Raw genomic sequence first — 19,411 nt, 5'->3', positions numbered from 1 at the left:
TCCCATCTCTCCCTCTCTGAGGATGTGGTAGTGGTGGAATACTGTAGTGTGTGTTCTGATGAGAGGGGTTCTGACAGGGGAGCCTGTAGATGCAATGATGAGTCTGTTAAGCCTGTTGGTCTGTGTGTGTTGCTCAGTAGGACCCAGCCAGCCAATCAGATCCCTCCTGACAGCCCTGCCCAGACAGAATTAAAATATCAGCCTTAACACAGCAGAGAGAGAGCTCAGACATGGCCACACACACACATCCGTACACACGTACACACACACACGCAATGTTGAACACAGTCAGGGAGGGACAGAGAAAGGAGAAAGGAGGGACATCCAATCCCAATACCCCCCCTTAGCCCTCCTTCTTTTTAAGAGTTCCTCAGTGGCGAGTGGCACTTGAAATCAGAGCAACTAGTGGTAGGGAGAGGTAAATAACCCTAGGGAATGGGACATCACTACATCAGCCGCTCACATCTGAAGCCGCCAACAGATAGCCTACCATGCAATTCATTGACAACATTGCCTGTGCTGGCGGAAGTAATAGATTTCCTTATATTTCTCATGCAACAAATACGTATTTTCCATATGAACAAATGAGAACAGCAAAACAACTATGTGATCATAATGTACCAATCCTCTGGCTGTGGTTCAATGTGGAGTAGTATGCTACTGAAGCAGGACTTTCATTCCATAATACAGTAGCAGTTTGACAGTTTATGCAAAATAATTAACCAGTGGAAGCATTGTAGAACAATTGAAATGGCTTATCTGGACTAATATTTTTACCAAACGTTTTAGGGTTCATACTTCCATACACAGATCAGCTACATAGCTACAAATCCATAGAAAAACAAGTCATTTTATCCTGCACCACATCTCTTAGAAAAAATCATTCCAAAATGGTTCTTCGGCTGTGCCCATACGATTACCATTTTTGGTTCAAGGTAGAACCCTTTTTGGTTCCAAGTAGAACTCTTTTGGGTTCCATGTAGAACCCTTTGAAATCAAAAGGGTTCTACTTGGAACCAAAATAGGGTCCTTTAACCTATGGGGACAGCCAAAGAACCCTGTTAGGTTCTAGATGGCACCTTTTTTTCTGAGAGTGTACCACTACAAAATAATCAAGAAAATTGTTTGCTATGTTACTTCAGCTGCATTGCATGAAAATATATGCATTAATGTTACTACAATAAAGAACAATGACAAGGCAATTTCCGCAACAACTAAGAGTGTGGAAGCACAAGGCTCAACTTCTCCGATGTTTTGGTTCCCTGGCTACCAAGCAGTACACAGTGTGAAGTGAATCCGTGCACACGCGCAGATACTGTGCGTGACTGTGTGATAGCGAAGTGTTGCATCTCGCTCATCTCAATATCTCCTGCGCTGCTCTTGGCTACGTCATTTCGCTGAGTCTACCTTTAACTAGATTCTGTACATCCACTGGGTTTCACAAGATGACTGCCTAGTTTGCTGGTTCAGGAGTCCCTAAAACATTAAAGAACACAAATTACAATTCATGCAAATGTCAAATGCCCATACAGCATGCTAAATGTATAGCCAGCTGGCTGTTAGCTATTCAGCTAGCTTGTTAAATAGCGAATTTCACAAATCAACTTCATGACAAAAAAAATATACATACCGTAAATTCCGGACTATAAACCGCAACTTTTTTCCCACGCTTTGAACGTCGCGGCTTAAACAAAGACGCGGCTAATATATGGATTTTTCCCGCTTTCAATTTTTTTCTCTCCAAAAAAACACATTCTGTGACGTGCTCAGTTTTTTGGCGGCATGAAGCTTTCATTAGACCAATGAAATTGCCGAACGGGTTAAGATCAAACATCTTTTTTGTTTACTGTTTAGATTAAATCGAGCGCTCTCAAACTTCCCATCATTCTGATTACGGGAGTCATTTTGTCACCCTGATTCCTGGGGGTACAACAAAGTATTTGCAGCCACTCGACATCAGTGTAAATCGTGCATTTAAGGTGGCGCTCCGTGTTCAGCGGGAGGCTTGGATGACAAGTGGGGAGAAATCCTTCACTAAAACGGGCCGCATGCGAAGAGCAACTTATGGTCAAGTCTGCCAGTGGGTCCTGACAACGTGGAGCATTGTCAAAAAATCCACTATCATCAACGGGTTTCGAAAGGCTGGACTGCTGCATGTTGAAGAGGGCTCAGCGGGGGATTTGCCTCCGGATGAAAGTGACGAGAGCGACAATGAAAACGATCCAATATCGGATGAAGCAATTCTGAGGCTATTCAACTCCGACACCAAAGGAGATGGTTTTAGTGCACAGGAGAAGGAAGATGGTGACCAATGACTTTCTTGGTAGGCTACTGTTTACTGCTAATTATTTATTTTTGTTACAAGCCGTGTTTCGTTAAAGCCTAATTATTTTTGTTACAAGCCGTGTTTCGTTAAAGCCTATTTATTTTTGTTACAAGCCGTGTTTCGTTAAAGCCTGTGTAAAGTTCATTTGTTTCAATGTACCGGTAGGCACCTGTGGCTTATAGACATGTGCGGCTTATTTATGTTCAAAATAATACTTTTTTTAAATTTCAGTGGGTGCGGCTTATATTCAGGTGCGCTTAATAGTCCGGAAATTACGGTAATCGTTTGTCTCTTCATTAACTAACACTTTCCTTTCAAATGCACATTTTTGGGTTGATTCATTATGAAGTTATAATTACCTACATTTGCTGCCATCCTAGTATTTTAGGCAGCCATCTTTCCTGAAGCAATGTTGAGCCTTGGGTGAAGTTGGGTCGCAGAGCATAATAGGAGTTTAGAGTTTTGGGTAAGTCAGCAAGTGGATTAACTTTGTTTGGAGTGTTGACAACGCACTAAGCCTCGCTCAAAGTTGAATGGGGGGGTTAAGGAAGATTGAGGGGTGAAGGACTAAGGGATGGGGAGATGGAGGAAAAGAAGAGAGTGAAGGATGGGTGGAAGGAGCCAGGAGATGGATAGAGGAGGGGGGTGATGGTGGAACAGTGGCCTGGCCAGGGTGCACTGATCCAGGGAAGACCAAGCTGTTGCCTGGCCACTGGACCATATGCACCACACACACACACACACACACACACACACACACACACACACACACACACACACACACACACACACACACACACACACACACACACGTAGTAGTGAAGGAGGGCCAACAGCTTTCTTCTCTGGACACCAAGGCACACGAACAGCACGTCAATCCCTCATACAAGACAGAGGATATAATATTCCAGTCTCCCTATTTACCACACAGATGGCATGCAGGCCTAATGCTGTTTTGAATAGAATAAATGAGGTTGAGGCAAGTCTTGTGTTACGTTATATTATTCAACGGATGTGCTAAAAAACAAACGGAAATAGTTTTTAGGCAGTGCGTATGTGGAGGAACACAAGAAGAGGCACTTTCAACAGATGGGAGAAGGAGAGCGAGCGCTCTGAGGCTCCTCACATTGCCGCCACCGCGTCCCGTTTGTCAGCACCGTTCAGCGTCACGGGAGCCACCTGCTTGCGTCGGTAACGGCAAGCAACGTACCTTGGGACCAGCACCGTCATGCCGTCGTTTTGGGAAAAATTGTAGTGAGACAAAAAAAAGTTGCAAAAAATCAACTGCTGAAGCAGGCATTTATTTAACTGCTGTCAAGGCAAGTCTACAGCGGGCGCCAAAGCAAAGTCCTATAACACCTCCCAAGATGCAATGGTTTACAGTAGCCTACCACAGAAGTCTGGTGGGGGAGGTTGGCTCATAATAACGGCTGAAATCACAGGATGTTGGTGTCATCTTAATTAGGGAGAATGGGCTCGTGATAATAACTGGAATAGGTGGAATGATAAAATGGTTTCCATGTGTTTGATGCCATTCCATTTACTCTGTTCCGGACATTATTGTGAGCCATTCTCCACTCTGCAGCCTCCATTGGCTGAAATGGAGTAAATGGAATGGCATCAAACACATGGTAACCATGTGTGTGATGTGTTTGACACCATTCCATTGACTCCGTTCCAACCATTACTATGAGCAGTCATTACTATAGTGGTCTAGTGTAGTCTACTGTGCTGGCGATTCATGAAATCATTCAGTCTAAAAATGACACCCCATACTCCACATCAGTATTCATGTTATATGAAGGAATACCCCTCAACCACGCCATAAATTGGGGAAAACAAATATTCTTTCCTATTGTCCCCCATTGTAAAAGGGGGACAACTTTGTTGTTGATTTTTTGTTATACAGAAATGTCAAAACCAGCTGAAAAGCTGCTGTGATGTTCAATGTAACCAGGTCAAAAATCTCGACCTACGATTCGCAATGCTCCCACGTAGGGAAATAGAGCCTGCGAGAAGATCCCTGTGGCTGAAGTGCAGGCTATTCGGTTTGAAAAAGTTGGAAATTGTGGGAACCCAGTGTCCAAGTAGGAAACACATAGCTATGTGTGTGGAAAACATTAATCACAGGTAAGACAATTAACTTGTTTTGTAAAGTCTGTTTGTAACTCCACTCACTAATTGTAACTTTATAGTCCATTTGTTTGTGTTGTTGGTCTTGGCTAGCTTAATGTTCCGGTTGGTAACTAGCCAACACTCACTTACGTGGCTGTTAGCGCCATCATGAAAAGGGGCTTGAGGGAAGCCCTACGTTATTATGTATTTTGAAGTAGTGAGAATGTTTGGGAGCAGACATGTTGAAGTAATCTTTAGACATGTTGCACTTTTCTTAAATGTAGTTTTGTAATTGACTACAACAAGCAGACAACAAGAAATCTGCATTTAAAAATGGTAAAGTTTTTACTATGAGCCAATTGTGTAACCAGCGTTCTATTTCATACTGACTGGGACTATTGGACCGAAGGAATGACACATCCTTCGTTAGCATTCCACAAGAGAATACACTAAACGTGACTTATGCTTGATCTGGCAATGCGGTGAGGAGGCCCCATACGGCGATGCCTTGCTCCTCCCAAATGCTGCAACAATGCAGAGGGGTCCACATAGCTCTGTATATCTCCGCATTGACATAATAGACATCATAGCTTGACGGTAGGTGGGGGTGGTACATCCGTTATAAACTTCCTTGACAACTTCCTTTAAAACAAACACGGAGAACTTTTACAAAAGGCTATGAGAACAAGTTTGTAAATACATACCTTTATGATACCTCGTGTAGGGATTTCTAAGACACAAAAATGTGTTTGAACTCCTGGAAAGAGATCGGGGGGTAATGGGGATAGATGCAGTAAAGAGGTCAATAGAACGCAGACCTTGGGGGACGCTGAGTTGGTGCACATTCAACAAATCTGATCTAACAAAGTGGATATTCCTTAGTCTGTCATGATTGATGTATTGTAACAGGCCCACAATGTGGTGACTACTGTCCGATTTGGATATATTTTGCTGCATAACATTTAGAAGTTGTCCCTTTTCAGGTTTAGAAAAAGTGACTGCTAAATGCTAACTATTGTTGGTATAAGATGGTAGCATAGCAAGCATACAGGTGGTAGTCAAAGTCATGTTTAACTGTAATGCAGTTGATTGATGAAAATGACATGAACATATATGGGTTTGACATCCATACAAGATTTACAATCCAATTTTTTTATTCAAAATAGTGTGAAATACACATGTAAATATGTAAATGAAGGCTTATTTTGCTGGGGGGTAATTAGGCAATTTGTGATCTTTCCCCCGCGGCCTCTTTCCCCCACGCATTTCCATGGCATTTCCATTGCGTAAGTCGAGTTCCATTGACCTCTGTACCGTATCTATGGAAGGGGAAGCTTGCCACAAGAAGTGGAGGCAGTTGCGGGACAAGCTCAGTAAAGCAAAAACAAATATGACATGCAGGTGGGAAAACGGTGCTGCTTTTTTACTTTGTGAAATTTTGGCAGAGCTCCTATGTCAAGAACCGGGAAACCAACTCCAACATTTCAAAAGAGTTAAGGTCTTGTCTTTTCTTTTAGCCCTGAATCACTGCAAGTTGTGCGTTTCTAACTTGTGCAAACTTATTTATTGGATGTATATGACACACTCCGCTCTGCTCTGCTCCCAGAAGCGCAAGAAGTATGAATGCTCTGACGTCTGCAGAAGCCGCAGTTCTGTAAATACTATATGCTGTACGGCCACTGCAGACTTGTCTGGGTACCAGTCTTTTTAGCTAACATTCCACTCCTTGCCATTCCTGTCATTTGCCAAAGCGACTGGCCTTTCAGGAATCTCAACATTCAATATGCAGCCGGATTTACAACGCAGTTGCTTATTGGTAGTTGAAAGCAACATTCATATTTTCTGTGAGAACATTATGGAACGTAGGGTGCGTGCAAATTTGGCAAGATATATAATTAGAATTTTGAGAGCAACAATAAACAATGCTCACAACATGTTGACACAATTACAATCTTTATAGAATAGAAATCTAATTTCATCAAGTTTCCAGCAGTAAATGAAACAGAATGTGAATTCTCTCCTCCCTCTCTCCCCGGTTTTAGCTTGTGGCTATCACTGTCTAACTGGCTAGATTTAGGATATTTACTAGCCCATTTCAGTGACAAAATTGGCTATGATATTGACATATGGCAATATACAAACAAAAGCTAGCTCACTTATTTTGCCAGCAAGAAAAATAAATCCACAAATTCATTCAGAAATGGAGGAAGAGGATAGCTAGCTATAGCAAGGTAACGTTATCTTCTGTCTCTTCAACAAGACCACATTAATCATCAGATCCAAAAATAAACTTTCCTATTGACCAAAATCTACAATCCACCATTTCAAAGCAAGCATTGCTCCTGAGCTTCTCCAGAATGTCACCCAATCCACAATTAGATTTCAGTTTAGCCCATACTCGGCAGACTGTATAGAAAACTCCCCCAGAGCCACAGAATGATCGAATAACCGCAACGCAGAGCCCCCACAAACACCTTGAAAACAAGGTTTTCCCATAGGCTTGTACCATCTATGACACCATCAGCAGTTAGCTACTAACAGCTGGCAGACATGAGTACATTTGGTTAGTTTTCTCAGTGTTATTTAGATGTAAGACGTGAGCTTAATATGGTAGCTATCTCTTTCACTTTTTACCTGTTTACTTCCATGCCAGTGATAATGCTTGCGGTCTCCAATGGTGCTGCTGGTTGTTTGAGATGTTTTACAAGACATGTTAATGATTTGGCCAGCATTCACTTTGAGAATCATCTTCTTGCTGAAGCCCTCCTTCCATTGTTGACAGCCGTGGAAGTTCTCAGGGATGAAATGTGCTGCACAGATTGACGAGTAGACGCCCAATTCGCCCGCCTCATTTTCACAAATTTATCGCACTTTTTATATGTTTTTCATACACCGTGTGACGCTGACCACAGGGCGTTATGGGATTGTTTCCGAAGTTAGAGCTGATTTGGAGAGAACCTCAAACTCAACCTTTAAGAACAACATTACAATATCATAACAATTGATTTAGAAAAACGTAATTTGGGAGTGTTATTATTATGTGTTTCTGGCATTGAGAAATAAGTGCTACACTGCCTTTTAGAGATGGAGTCCAGAGATGGAGTCCAGACAGGCTACTTTAATAAACTTTATGAATGGACATTCGTTTTTACAAACTGCCCCTTGTAATTCTTAATTTTTTCCCCAATTAATTAGCTATGTATACATCCAATGGATGCCAAATATTCATGTGAATATTCAAAAATCTGCATAAAGAAACTTACTTTCAGTTTTACTTGAGTCATTTTCTATTAGAATACCTTTACTTTCTTTCAAGTATGACAATTAGGTACTTTTCCACCACTGTTGAAAAGAAGCATCAAGCTCATCACCATGCATAATTTATTTAATCTGTAGCCTAACAAACTGCATGATTTCCCAAGTCATATCATCGTGTGACTCCAAGTTTACTTCGATATGATGTTTATTATATCAATATTTGAGCATGAAGGCGTTTCCACTGCCATTTCTCGCATAATTAATTTTAGCTACACAAAAGGATCCCACCATGTAGAATTAACAAATTATCTGTCACCATTTATAAAATTGTAAAATTGTATTGAAACTTTCATTCCATCAGATTTGTTTTTTAAAAGGTATGACTTTACTTGCATAAAAACTGTGGATGGAAATGTGGTTAATGGCACAAAACTTGTGTCAAACAAAACATTTTTTGTCTCTAAGCAGGTTTCCATCCAACCTTTTTATGCGAGTAAAGTACGTTGGATAAAAAATGTCACGAGAAGCCTGATGGAAACAGCAAAGTTGTCATTAACCTTTCAAAATGTCAACAAAATAAAATATGCAAGACAAGGTGGGGTCTTTTGGTGTTGGTAAAATGTATTATGTAAGAAATGCTGGTGGTAACGCCTTTATGCGCAAATATTGATACAGTGTATAATAACCATCATATCGAAGTAAACTTGGAGTCATGCAATGATAGGTTGTGTGGTCCTCCCACTCCCACTACAACTCTGGAAAGCATGCAGTTTATTCAGTGCAGAATGTAATGTGAAAAAGTCGATTTTCATCCCAGGCCTGATATTCTAAGAGTTGATTCTGGTTTGGCTGGCCCTGGCTTATGGTTTGTACAACATTATAACCTATGTTTGAGACCAAAGCGTTGCAGTGGCTGTGTGAGAAGAGTGCCTGTATCTCTCACAGAACTAGAATGACATTCACTTTCTATGATCTCTTCCTCTCTCTGCTGTGATAGATATGAGCCTGCAACTCTCATCTCTCCAGTGTTGCACTTCATCAATTATTTCCTTATAGATTCATAGCCACGCTAAGGGTTCTGTAGGATCTGCAGCACCCCTGATAAATTGAAATAAATTTGCCAAAGTTATAGAATTACTGTTGTCTATTCAGAAAGAAAGGAATACTTCAGAATAGCCTACTACACCATGAGCATGACTATTATTTAGCCACAGAGGAATAATAGCTTCTTTTAAAAATTGCCCAGCTGTGGATTGTGTGTAACACAATAACAAGGCATTGACTACAGTCTGGACTGACAGGCAAATCTGTCAGTGAACAGCATTCAGACAAAACAGGCCTTTCAAATATTTCAAATACAATCGCGGAAAAGCTACAAGCTCTCAAAGTCTCACATAAGAATTAGACGTTCATCCATGTTTCTCAAATTTCACATTTTGAAGTTGTTCCAAATGTGTTTAAGGTTAAGTTTAGGCACTAACTCTGAATAGTTCAGGTAAGGGTAAGGTTTGGGATAGGCTTAAAACAAAAATATCAAAACCACTTTATTTTACTGTAACCTTTGGAATCAGATGCACCATCCACAACACCCTAGCTAAACTGAAACCTACTTGAAGGTAAAAGTGCTCACTGTTGCCCCTAGTGGCCAGTTACCCGTCATCTCCTGACCTCAGACATGGATGGATGTCGAATACTGACTTGTATCAAGGGTGACCTGCCTGGGGAAAACACAGGTTGGAAATCAAATGACTGAAAAGAGCTGAAAAGAGAATACTCTAATCTGTCTGCTGTAGGCTACCAAATATTTTATCAACTTCCAAATATTGTTTTCCAAAAGTAAAACAAGAGAGAGGGAAAATGCATGAGCCATCACCTAGTGATTAAGCTGCACAACAATGGGTGAGTCAGTGAAACTGGAAATCATTTTTTAGGACTATAATTTCCTCCTCATATTGTAGCCTACAATATGTCTCCACACAAGGTTGTTTTTATTGATCTCACATTCTCAGGTTGTCAGTGTCAATGTAGCCTGTCATTTCGGTCATTTCTGCGGTGTTAAAACAGATTCTGCCAAAGTCTCCAGTCATGTAAAATTATGTAGAATTGCAGGAAATGCGTTTATAAAAGTCCACATTTTTCCCTGACCGTAGGCTACAAAAAGCAAATTCTGTAAGTGCCTCTACTCTACTGCTCTGTCACTATGCAAATGCTATGATATGCATGCAATGCTTTATTGTAAAGGTTATTTATTTTTTCTCATGCGTTCTGGTACCTCAGAGCTCCCCAGGTGACCCCCCCCCTCTCCCACTCACTTTTTGTTCCACCATCTCCCGATTTACAAATTAAGCACTGACTTTATTAGCCTACAGATAAACGAAGTTATGATGAACTTCACAGGTTGGTGAAAGTGCACGGTGATGAGCTTGATGCTCCTTTCTAATAAATATTGAGGGTCTTACTCTGGTGACATGATGATTGATGCTTGGCTGCCATTTGTCAAATAAAAATAATCAATCTTGTGTCCATAATAATCTCATCGTGTAGGGGCTGTATCTGCGAGCTGTCGGATAGAACACACATGCCAAGACTGAGTGGGCACATTCGCTATAGCTTAAAAGGCAAAAAATTATTGTGACAAAACCATCAATGGAGTTGAAAATGCGATGGAAACCTAAATAACGTGTATTTCTAATTCAGTACATGGGAATTTAACCGCAAAAGTGTTTTTATGTGCAGATTCTCATGCACAGGCTTTTTTCAGCAACAAGTCCATTTCATTGAAACATCTCTGGTGGGAATGTGCGCATATTGTTTTTATGCAGATTTTAGAATATTCCCATGAAAATCTGTCGCCAATTGGCGTCGCGGGGACCATACCTGCGGGACAGGTACAGGATGGCGACAACAACTGCCAGAGTTACACCAGGAACGTACAATCCCTCCATCAGTGCTCAGACTGTCTGCAATAGGCTGAGAGAGGCTGGACTGAAGGCTTGTAGGCCTGTTGTAAGGCAGGTCCTCACCAGACATCACCGGCAACAACGTCGCCTATGGTCACAAACCCACCATCGCTGGACAAGATAGGACTGGCAAAATGTGCTCTTCACTGACGAGTCGCGTTTTTGTCTCACCAGGGGTGATGGTTGGATTCACGTTTATCGTCGAAGTAATGAGCGTTACACCGAGGCCTGTACTCTGGAGCGGGATCGATTTGGAGGTGGAGGGTCAGTCATGATCTGGGGCGGTGTGTCACAGCATCATCTGGCTGAGCTTGTTGTCATTGCAGGCAATCTCAACGCTGTGCGTTACAGGGAAGACATCCTCCTCCCTCATCCTGGCATGACAATGCCACCAGCCATACTGCTCGTTCTGTGCGTGATTTCCTGCAAGACAGGAATGTCAGTGTTCTGCCATGGCCAGCGAAGAACCCGCATCTCAATCCAATTGAGCACATCTGGGACTTGTTGGATCAGAGGGTGAGGGCTATGGCCAGTCCCCCCAGAAATGTCCGGGAACTTGGAGGTGCCTTGGTGGAAGAGTGGGGTAACATCTCACAGCAAGAACTGGAAAATCTGGTGCAGTCCATGAGGAGGAGATGCACTGTACTTAATGCAGCTGGTGGCCACACCAGATACTGACTGTTACTTATGATTTTGACCCCCCTTTGTTCAGGGACATGTTATTCCATTTATGTTAGTCACATGTCTGTGGAACTTGCTCAGTGTATGTCTCAGTTGTTGAATCTTATGATCATACAAATATTTACCCATGTTAAGTTTGCTGAAAACAAAAGCAGTTGACAGTGAGAGGACGTTTCTTTTTTTGCTGTGTTTAGTTTCTGGCTTGCATAGCACAGGTGGTGGTCGCCTAAATTCACTGTAGTAGGCTAGGCCTAATATATAGTCTACCATACGAATGGTGGATTAAATAGCCCAGCCTAGGAATTAATTTATAATTTACATATCTCTGTCTTCACTGTTCCCTTCTTGCGCAATTCGTGCATCTCGCTGGCATCTCCACTAGCCTCTCTCTCTCTCTCTCTTCCATCTCTCTATTGCTCTTATAGCTCTTGACCCAGTAGCCTAGCTCAATGCGTGTCCCAGAAGCAGCCATATCGTTTCGTCACTTATTTTGAGCAATTCAAAAATATAAAATAGAATAGGCAATAGCGTTCACACAGTGAACTGGCGGGGAAGTTTGAATGGCAAGAGCTTCTCTGGTGTGATGTGACCACATTGGCTGGTGGTAAAAATGCAATGAAGGCGAATCTTCTGTTCTCCTCGCACCCAATGTTTGTGTTTACAATAAAATGTAATACGTTAGAATGCACAATGTTATGAATTTTTCAATCAAATGCATGAATTAAGTTAGAACGTTTTCCTATACGTCTAATTTGCATAAACATCGCGATTGGATGATGGCTGTGAGGGTTTTCGAATCAGGATCAAATCCTCTGATCTCATTATTGATAGAATGTTCATATTTGAAGACTGCCGAAAGGCCAGTCTCTTTGGCAGATGACAGGAGTGGCAAGGAGTGAATGTAATAGCTGAACCGAGATGGAAACCAGGCTCCAGATTGACCATAAATCGGCTTTTCAAACACACACACACATGCATGCGCGCACATGCATGCGCAAGCACTCACACCTTACACTTGGAAGAGAGGGGGATAGCAACGGCCTAACAATAGGTCTACAACATATCCTTATTTCTAGATGAGACATGTGTCTATCGAACACACATTGGTGTGAATGCAGTGTGAAAAGACACACAACCCCAGTGTCGAGGGGAAGGCTTGCGGTGATTCCAACCCATCTCTAAAGAAATAGGATCCCGTGCCTACACCACTCGCGTTGAAGAGAGCGAATATGTGCGTTTTCGACACTGCGCAAAGTTACAGGTCTGACTGAATAGGTTGAGACAAATGTCAAAAGCACACCACTCTCACCAAAACCAGGATTAGAGAGACCAGTACCACATGTGTTGGGCCAAAGCTAAACGAAGGGCGTCTGTTGCGTATTATGTCAGGGTCTTCTGCTGTTTAAACAATCTGTGATTTTCCGTGACCGGTACTCCGGTTCAGGTACACAGAACAGGAGTCGTTAGCGACATTCCCGCGGCTGACGCAGATGCACCCGCTGAATAGAAGGTCGCATGTCAACGTTGGGCTAATTCTACCATGCTACGGATTAAAACTTGTGTATTCACCACAAAATACATCATTCACACAGATGTATCAAGGGCTTTTCTACGAGGGATACTTACAAAACCATGTCAATAGGTTATGCACGCTTACTGCCAAGCTCCCATATACTGCATATCGTTTATAAAACACACACAATCGGCACATATTACGTTCACCTTTAATCAGAAATAAGGAAGTTGTGATATGGATTCTTACCAGATTGCTGTTAGCAGTAGTTATTCGATGTAACGGATATTTCCCGATCGGTTTCGTTGATGCAAATTAAGTTTTCCATCCATGGCACGTCTCAGTTGGGGAGATAGAATATCATTCACATGAGCGACGCGGAATCTTCTCTCCACAAATCTTCACGAGTCAATCCAGTTCTCCTCCAAAACCGATGAAAAGTAAAAACCGAAATAGTTTTTAAAAAAAAGGCAAATATGACATTAAATCATAAAACACCATAAATCAAACGAAAATTTGCAAACGGAAAAAATACACAAAAAACACAATCCCAACGAAAAAGGGGGACAAAATGCCGTAGAAAAAGAGCGGTCCAGTTTTGTTCATAAACTGTCGAAGTGCTCTTTGATAAATCCACTCCGTATCTCCATGGTCTCATGCAGACACATTGTATTCCAAACGGAGCAGAGAATGCGCTCACGAGCCGCAGCAGCAGCAGAACCGGATAACGCGTTTTTTTCTTCTTCTAGTGCCCAATATTGCGAGTCCTCCTCCTCTTACAGTAGCTCTTTTTCCGAAGCTGAAAACCACACTGACAACGCGTAAAACCACCTCTCCTTATCTCTCCCACTACCCCGCTCCTTTATTCGCTTTGGCTGAGTGTGAATGGGTCTGTCTCTCGACTAGGTCTATTCTGCTCTGGCATCCGCGATATCCACAGGCAGCGGCTCACAGTAGGGCATCTGGTTCACCGCAGTCGCTTCAGCAGCGGAGAACGGAGATGCGCGGTCCCGTCTCTCTGTCGCTCTTTTTTTTCTTCTCTCTCTCGATGGGGACCAGTCTGGCGCGCATCCTGTTGCCGACGTCACCCCGGCGTAGATTCCAAACACAGCACAAGAAAAAAGTTTAATCTCCGTAGTCTACTACTAACTGATTTTCAGGTAAAAATAACATAGCCTACTATTTATATCATCATCCCCTTTAGTTCTGTTTTTTATATGATGTGTTATAGCCTTCTCTTCAAACTACAACACATCTAAAATGTACTATCCCACCTGCACTCATCTCTATGCCTCATTGACTAAATATTGCAGATCATTCCTTTTATAAATGCATATTGACCATTTGCAATGGGTCAACAAACAAGACTAAATGAGATTCCGTTTCCGATTACCAACTGTGCAAAAACTGTTTGAATCAACGTTTTCCCACGGTTTTCCACGTGTTTAAACCAAATAGTTAAATGTGATGACATTGAATCAACGTGGAAAACTGATTGGATTTGATTAGTTGACAATTTAAAGCAGTGGCGGTTCTAGCTTGTATGGCTCCCTGGGCGAGCCCCCCCCCCAACACACAAAAAACACCATTCTGCACTAACTGACATTTTTCTTCAGACATTTGGAACAACACAAATAAATAATTATAACATTTAAAACTATATAAATATACAAATATATACAAAAATAAGACTCGTAAATAAAAAATAAAAAAAAGTAACAAAGACAATTAGAAACAAATTTGTGTTGATTTGGCACTCAAGCATCAATACATTACCCCTACCCCAACACTGTCTTCCAAGAGTCAAGACTAAATCAATTCACCTTGGTGGTGTGCAGACTGGTTTTATATTATTCTTAACGATTTCACACAAACCAGAAAAAAATGCAACAGTATGTCTGTGAAGATATATATTCACAGTATTATGAATGAATTGGGGTTATTTGGTAGCATTTCATGGTGTGACTGATTTTACTAATTGCATTAGTATTGTACAAAGTTAGAGGTGAGCTATTTGATAGATGCTCCCCCGACCTCGGGCTTACAGTGGGGAGACCTGAGGTCAACCTAATCCCTTCCCCATCTCGTACTTCTGAGTGGGAGACCTTCCCAGGCAGTAGCCTGCCAAGCTCACAAACTATAAGCAGGGTGCCCACTCCGATAAGGTTAATTGACCCACAGTCCCACACGGTGACATGATATCATTGACGTGACATGCAAATGAGTGCTAGAAAACCGATCGTGCAAGTGTTACCATTCCAAAACAAATTGTGTGCTGCCTCTGGCAAGATGCTGCCCTGGGCACCTGCCCATGTCGCCTATACCTAAATCCGCCACTGATTGAACCAAATTTAAATCCGAACTAGATGTTGAACTGACATCTGTACCCAATGGGTGAGAGCCATATAACATTTTCAGGACCATGGAGAGCTCCCAGCAGACTGCTGAGGTTAGTCCTGGGCCTGTTTGCACATAACGTCTCAGAGTAGGAGTGCTGATCTAGGACCAGGCGTCACATATCCATGTAATCTTATTCATTATTATTTAAAAGGCTAAACTGATCCTAGAGCACTGAGAAGTTTTATGAATATTGAATAAAAAACAAGACGCCAAAAAAACAGAAATCAGCACTTGTGAATTCCTAAATGTAAACTTATTGAAAAAATTGTTTATAGATTAGGCCTACCTCTCATCTATGTACGGGCAAATAAAATACACATTTTATTTTATGTAAAAATAACATGGCATTGAACTTGAAACATGGTGAAGTGATTAATTACACTTTGGACGGTGTATCAATCCACCCAGTCACTACAAAGATACAGGCGTCATTCCTAACTCAGTTGCCAGAGAGGAAGGAAGTCACTCAGGTATTTCAAAGAAATGAATTTTATTTCCTGAAAACAAAACATTGTGTTTGGGGCAAATCCAACACAACAAATCACAGAGTACCATGCTTCATGTTTTCAAGCTTGGTGGTAGCTGCATCATGTTAAGGGTATGCTTGGACTAAGGAGTTTTTTAGGATAAAAATTGACACAATAGAGCTAAGCACATGCAAAAGAGGAAAGCCTGGTTCTGTCTGCTTTCCAACAGACACTGGGTGACAAATCCCCTTTCAGCAGGACAATAACCTAAAGAAAAAAGCCAAATCTATACTGGAGTTGCTTACCACGATGACAATGAATACATCTGAGTGACCTAGTTACATTTGTGACTTAAATTGGCTTGAAAATCTATGGCAAGACTTGAAAATGGCTGTCAACCAACTTGACAGCGCTTGAAGAATAAAAAAATGAATAATGTGCAAATATTATCAAATCCAGGTGTGCAAAGCTCTAAAAGACTCACAGCTGTAATTACTGCCAAAGGTGATTCCAACAGGTATTGACTTAGGAATGTGAATACTTACAGTACCAGTCAAAAGTTGGGAAACACCTACTCATTCCAGAGTTTCTTCTTTATTTTACTATTTTCTACATTGTAGAATAGTAGTGAAGACATCAAGCAACTATGAAATAACACATATGGAATCGTGTAGTAACCAAAAATCTAAATATATATTTGAGATTCTTCAAATGGCACGACAATGAGGCCCATTTGATCCTGAGGCCAATTTGATCCTGAGGCCCATTGTCGTGCCATTCATCCACCACGTCAACTCATGTTTCAGCATGGTAATGCACGGCCCCATGTCGCAAGGATCTGTACACAAATCCTGGGAGCTGAACATTTCCCAGTTCTTCCATAGCTTTCATACTCACCGGACATGTAACCCGTTGGGCGTTCTTGGGATGCTCAGGATCGACGTGTACAACAGCGTATTCCAGTTCCTGCCAATATCCAGAAACTTCACATAACCATTAAAGAAGTGTGGGAAAACATTTTACATTGTACAATCAAAAGTCTGACCATCTCTATGCGAAGGAGATGTGTCGCGCTGCATAAGGCAAATGGTGGTCACACCATATACTGATTGGTTTTCTGATCCACGCCCCTACCTTTCTTTTAAGGTATCTGTGACCAACAGATGCATTTCTGTATTCTCAGTCATGCGAAATCCATAGATTAGGGCCTAATGAATTTATTTAAATTGACTGATTTCCTTTTATGAACTGTAACTCAGTAAAACCTTTGAAAATGTTGCGTGTTGCGTTTATATTTTTGTTCAGTATATTTACAGTAATCCATTTTGAATTCAGGCTTTAACACAACCAAATGTGGAATAAGTCAAGTGGTTTGAATACTTTCTGAAGGCACCTTATATAAGCCTAAATAGCAGCAACATTGATATATGAGTGATAAAGTATGATCACATTTCATATGCTCTGTAAACCTACCCTTTAAAATGACTTCCATAGCACCAGTGCATCTATTTAGTTTTTAAGTGGAGACAACTCATCAATCATTCTCATGATAGCACATTGGTAGTAGTCAGTGACAAATATCATACCTAATCAGGGATGGGCTTTGTTAAAACCCTGAATGGGACACCAAAGGGGACCTGTAGATGGATCAATTCCCCAGTAGGCGGTGTTGTCCTGCCTATAGTTTTTTCCTCGGATAGTTGATTTAACGTTGTTATCTGACTTTGCTTTAAAGGTACAAATTAAACATATTTTAAACAAGGCTTGTCTATGTTAAAATGTGGTCACCATGATGCTGTAATCCTGTGGATGAAATTTCATCTTAAAATATATATTTTTTTGGCCTACTGTACATTGATTACATTTTTTCAAATCCATCGTATTGTCCACATAGATTCCATGTCTCAGTACATTTAGCTAAAATAACATTGATTCAACCAGTTTATTTCCAGTGGTGTGTCTGAGCATTTAGAAATTGTGTTTGTAATGATAATGTGACATGTAGGGGCGGCAGGTAGCCTAGTGGTTAGAGCATTGGGCTAGCAACTGAAAGGTTGCTAGATTGAATCCCTGAGCTGACAAGGTAAAAATCTGTCGTTCTCCCCCTGAACAAGGCAGTTAACCCACTGTTCCTAGGCAGTCATTGTAAAAAATAATTTGTTCTTAACTGACTTGCCTGGTTAAATATAAAAATCAAATAGTGACAACTAACCTAGCAAAACACACAACAACATGTTTTCAGTGAATGTCCGAGTGCCTAATGGGAAAGAGTTTGTAGGCCTATGTAGATGAAATGGTGTGCATGTGATCATCATATGACTCATTAAAAGAAAATCAGCACATTTAAATTCCTAATCAAATGTCTTATTAAAAAACAAGATCTATGTAGTTTACATCTCATCTATACAATGAAAATATAAAGTTTTACCTGTTTAAATGCCCCCAAAATGGCACAATAAATATTTGTCTTCAACAGCTACAGTGGGCGAGAAATGAGATGAGTTTCGATTTAAGGGAAAAGAGGAAACAGAACTTAAAAGCAAGCACTTTAGAGATATTACATAAACTTCTGCATATTTGGCCGAAGGTGGAACTTCATTTAATATCCCCGAACTCTCTCCTGTCAACTCAGCAGTATGAGCAACCCATTCCCTTTCCTCCCCTCAAAACTTTATTTATATATATCCAGACTTGGGCTTGAATTCCCTCATTTTTATTGAATATTTTATGGCTGGGCATTTTCAGCTCCCAGCTCGTAAGCCGCAAAACTCTGGGATTCTTCTCAGGCTATTAATGTCTGAGCTGACGAACAGAGGTTTGTTCCGTTATAGTGAGGAGACACTGTGTAGCCCTTTCATACAGTTAAATGGCAGAGTGGCCTCATGGGTGGAATATTATTCATGTTTTCATAATTTCATAATTAATAAACATTGTTATTTTTGTAATGCTAAAAATCCGGTGTTTCTATGTCAAATGGTTATATTTCAGTCTTCTGTGATGTATATAAAGTGTAATATTGGGGGTGCAAACTGAAAATTGAATACATTTCAACAATATATCTGACATGGTAAAGGTGTCTTCTTTATGCTAAGCCCATAAACATGTGTGTGAAGTGTATACTTTTGTTTCAAATTAGATTTGTTTAAGACTACCAAGAAACCCTCTATGTGACCCTGATTTAGCCCACTGCAGTAAAAGGTTAAAGGGCCAATCTAGGAATCAAACAACAACAAGCGGTGACACTTTTTTTGGTGAACAGGAGAGAGATGTAACCAATCAAATTCATAGACAGAGCTATGGATGCAAGGACTGGCCGTCCATGAAATCAAATTGATCCATTAGATCAAAGCATTTTAGCCATACTTCGAAGATATAGTATTAAAGTAGGGTATATAGAGTCAAATAATATTATATGTCGGGTTCTGATTGGGTGAGATAGTTGAAGTAAGCCAATGAGGCATTTCTAAGGTATCATTAATTAAAACCTACAAAATTGGAATTAGGCCTATCATTCCCAGATTGCCCCTTTAAGGACTTGGTTTAGCATCGTGAGTAAGAGAAGGAGATTTAATACCGGTGGTGATAGGACAGTTATACTACCCTTGTGGCATAGTGATGAAATGTAATTGCACTTGCTTATGATTAGATGAAAAACAACAAAACTATTACAGGGAGGAGAGGGGCATGTTCT

At 41.0% G+C, this 19,411-nt stretch overlaps 1 protein-coding gene across 10 annotated transcripts in view; it reads right to left on the bottom strand.

Annotated features, from left to right (window-relative positions):
• Positions 1-13,858, bottom strand: part of LOC106588837 (adhesion G protein-coupled receptor B2) — a 512,228-nt gene extending 498,370 nt beyond the window's left edge. For all 10 annotated transcript variants that reach the window (XM_045709861.1, XM_045709852.1, XM_045709858.1 and 7 more), the window contains exon 1: positions 13,103-13,858. The gene's annotated coding sequence lies outside the window, so the exon portion shown is untranslated. The remainder of the gene's footprint in view (positions 1-13,102) is intronic.
• Positions 13,859-19,411: the final 5,553 nt, after the last annotated feature.

Source organism: Salmo salar, chromosome ssa27 (assembly GCF_905237065.1).
Source record: "Salmo salar chromosome ssa27, Ssal_v3.1, whole genome shotgun sequence".
NCBI lineage: Eukaryota > Metazoa > Chordata > Actinopteri > Salmoniformes > Salmonidae > Salmo > Salmo salar.
The sequence above is the reverse complement of the archived record's forward strand: the minus strand, read 5'-3'. Positions and strand labels throughout refer to the sequence as shown.